Below are 4,184 nucleotides of genomic sequence, written 5' to 3'. Positions count from 1 at the left end.
GTGTAAATCTTTAATAACACGTAGTTATGTAGATATATGCAACCTATTTTCAGAAAAGAAATATCAAAGTGTTCCTAAGGGATGCTTTGAGAGGATGGCGTCAGAGGAGAAAAACTTATTTTTTGGACTTTTCTGCTACATTTTAATTTTTTACCATGTGTATATATTATTTTGATTTAAATATAAATATATACATAAATATAAAAATTATTTAATTCATATTACTTAGATATTAATGTGTAGCATGTATTTATGTAATACATGTGAGATGTAACATATATCTGCTAATTTGCATTCCCTGTCCTAGGACCAGCCTAAGGAAATACACATCGAAGTGCATTAACTTGTAAGAAAGTGTCCAGCACGCTTTAGTTTAAAGGACTGGAAAATAGAAAATGATGCAACCATCATGAATAAGGAATTAGCTAAATGTTGCCTTGTCTATAAACTGCACTGCCCAGATGACATCAGCCACTAAACATGGATGCTTCTGGGTGTTTTGATTTGGCCTCGTTTTTACTTCCTTTTTTTTTTTTTTTTTTTTTGGTATTTTTCTGTATGGAATATTTTTTCTTAAACATCAAGCAAGTAACATTGTTATAAAAAGTCAGGTATTTTCCAAGGTTAAGTAAAAGGGAGCCTGAGGGAGGACAAGGCAATGGAGAGAAGCCTAAACAAGGATGAAAGGGAAAAAGTCCCCGATCCCCTCCTCAGGTTGTTCTTGGTGGCACCAGCGCTCTTCCCACATCCGGCATCTTCACAGGACAGCAACCAGGACCAGACAGCAGCAGCCCTGTAATGTACACAGGGTGTGCTGTCCTCTGGAAACTCCGCACCAGCGTCAGGGGCATTTGCTATAACTCACAGCATGGATTCCACCTCTCAGTATTCTCCTCAAGAAACGGAAACACATGTCCACAAACAGCTGTTTTAGATTACACACATAAATGTTCTTAGCAGCTTTCTTCACAATGGCCTAAAACCAGAACAACTTGAATCAGCTTGCTAGGGCTGCCACAACGAAGTTCTACAATCTGGGTGGCTTAAACAACAAATATTTATTTTCTCATCGTTTTGGAGGATAGAAGTTCAAGATCAAGATGTCAGCAGGATGATTCCTCCTGAGACCTTTTTTCTTGACTTGTTGATGACCGTTTTTTCCATGTCTTCACATGGTCCTTGTAAGGACACCAGTCATATTGGATTAATGACCTCGTTTTAACTCAATCACTTTAAAAAAATCTCTCTCATTGATGTTTCTATCTCTCTCTCCCTCTGTTTCTTAAAATTTGAGCCCAGCCCTGGCTGGTTTGGCTCAGCGGTAGAGCATTGGCCCACGGACCAATGGGCCCCAGGTTCAATTCCAGCCAAGGACACGTACTTCGGTTGCAGTTTGTCCCAATCCTGGTTGGGATTGTGTGGGAGGCAACCAGTAGATGTGTCCCTCTCACATCGATGTTTCTCTCTCTCTCTCTCTCTCTCCCTGTCTCTCTCTTTCTCTCTTCCTGAAGATAAATAGAAAAATATCCTCAGGTGAGGATTAAAAAAAAAATTTTGAGCTCAGCCACCAGGAGCCCTTCTTAGTAGGTATCTTCTTTCTTGGGGTCCACAGTAGACAACATCAGACAACCATTGATCCAGTACCAACTCGATTCCAACCCCTGTGCTGGGGCTGGACACATAGCAATAAGACAGACCATTACCTCCCATACTGCCTCGAGAATAAGGCAAGTAGGCAAGCTCCACAACAAATGAGGTGATTTTTAAGAGTGAAAAATGCTACAAATAATTAAAACAGAGAATTGGGATAAGTGACTGAACCTTGCTTTGTTCCTGTCCATATTTTATGTTTATTTATTTATTTATTTTAATCCTCATCCGAGGACACTTTTCCATTTTTTGTACAGACAGAGTGGGAGGGAGAGAGAGGAAGAGAGAGAAACATCGACGTGAAAGGGACACATCGAGTGGCTGCCACCCGCACGACCAATCAGGGCCGGGGACAAACTGCAACCGAGGTACATGCCCTCAGCGGGAACCGAACCCGGGCCTCTCCGGACCGCAGGCAGACGCTCTAACCGCTGAGCCAAACTGGCCAGGGCCATATTTTATGTTTAAAGTGCACAGATCTTGTATGTGCAGCTGGATTCTTTTTACATGTATATTTGCCTATGTCACCAACCATCAAAATCAAGATGTAGCAAATTCCTGTCACCCTGGAAGGATGCCTAGTGCCCTTCCCAAACCCATGCTATCCCCACTAAGAGATCATCACAATTCTGATTTCTGTTACTATAGATTAGTTTTGCTTGTTTGAGAATTTCACACAAATGAAACCTATGGCATCTAGCCTTTTGTGTCTGTGACATTCATCTATGTCATTGTGTGTATCAGTTATTTTCCCTTCTTTATTGCTATATAATACTCCACCACACAGATGGACCAAAGTTTATTTTTGTTTGTCGCTTCATCTGTTGATGGACTATTGAGTTCTGTTATGGGCTGATTGTGTCCCCTCAAAATTCATATGTTAAAGAACTAACCCCAGTACCTTAAAATGTGAGTATATTTGAAGAAAGGGTCTTTAAAGAACTGATTGAGGCCCGGCCGGTGTGGTTCAGTGATTGAGCATGGACCCACACATTAAGAGGTCGATTCTCGGTCAGGGCACATGCCCAGGTTGTGGGCCCAATCCCCAGTTTGGGGGCATGCAGGATGCAGCTAATCGATGTTCTCTCTCATTGATGTTTCTTTCTTTCTTTCTTTCTTTTTTATCCTCACCCGAGGACATTTTTGCATTTATCTGGAGATAGAGCAGGAGGGAGAGAGGGAGGAAGAGAGAGAGAGAAACATTAATGTGAGAAAGACACACTGAGTGGTTGCCACCCACATGACCCCAACTGGGGCCGGAGACAAACTGCAACCGAGGTATGCGCCCTTAGAAGAAACCAAACCCAGGCCTCTCTAGTTCGCGGGCCAATGCTCTAACTGCTGAGCCAAACAGGCCAGATTTTGCTCAGTGGTTAGAGCTTCAGCCCACAGACCAGAGAGGCCCGGGTTCAGTTCCCACTAAGGACACGTACCTCAGTTGCAGTTTGTCCCCAGCCCCAGCTGGGGTTGTATGGGTGGCAACCACTTGATGTGTTTCTCTCTCTCTCTCTCTTCCTCCTGCTGTATCTGAAGATAAATGCAAAAATGTCCTTGGTGAGGATAAAAAAACAACAGAGCCTAGCTCTGGCCAGGTGGCTCAACTGGTTGGAGTGTCATCCTGTATACCAAAAGATTCCCAGTCAGGGCACATACCTAGGTTGTGGGTTCAATGCCTAGTCAGGTGTGTATGGGAGGCGACTAATCAATATTTCATATTGATGTTTCTCTCTTTCTCTCTCCCTCTCGTCCCTTCTCTTTCTAAAAATCAATAGAAACATATCATCTGCTGAGGATTAAAAAAAACACAGAGTCTAGCAGTCATTTCTACGTGGGCCTCTCATGCAAACTGCACTTCAGGGAGAAGCCTACACTGAATTCCCTGCCTCTACACTGACTTGCCTGCTTGCACTGTGTTCCTGCCACCTGAACCTACTCTTACAAAGCAGTTCCTGGAATTCTATTTCAACCAACAGGACTGAGGCTTTCCCCATCCAGTTGGAGCTATGCAGCTATATTCCCCATCATCATCTTCACCAATTAATCAGAGCAGTTCATTTCTGAGTCATTTGGACCAATCAAACTTTGAGGATTTGGAGTCCTCATTTGCATGAGGATGGACCAATCAAGGACCAGGAGCAGGGGACTTCTGTTTTATAAGCCACTTCCCCTCTGGCTCTGGGAGCACACTTCTCCCTTTTTTCTCAATCCTCACCCAAGGATACCTTTTCCATTCATTTTTAGAGAGAGTGGAAAGGAGGGGGAGGGGGAGAGAAACATCAATGTGAGAGACCCACACTGACTGATAGCTTCCTGTATGTGCCCCAACTGGGGCCGGGGATCAAACTTGCAACCCAGGAATGTGCCCTTGACCGGGAATCCAACCTGAGATCCCTGTTTGATGGTTGATGCTCTCATTACTGAGCCACACTGGCTCTGCTCCCCGCCGGTCTACTTTGCGCTGCACTGGTCTGCTCTGCTCGTTAGTGTTTCAGCTCAGCCAGGGAAACTCAGTCTTCAGTCTTAGGTTAAAAAGG

The sequence above is a fragment of the Molossus molossus genome, unplaced genomic scaffold, assembly GCF_014108415.1.
Source record: "Molossus molossus isolate mMolMol1 unplaced genomic scaffold, mMolMol1.p scaffold_m16_p_4, whole genome shotgun sequence".
Taxonomy (NCBI): domain Eukaryota; kingdom Metazoa; phylum Chordata; class Mammalia; order Chiroptera; family Molossidae; genus Molossus; species Molossus molossus.
This window is presented reverse-complemented; position numbering follows the sequence as displayed.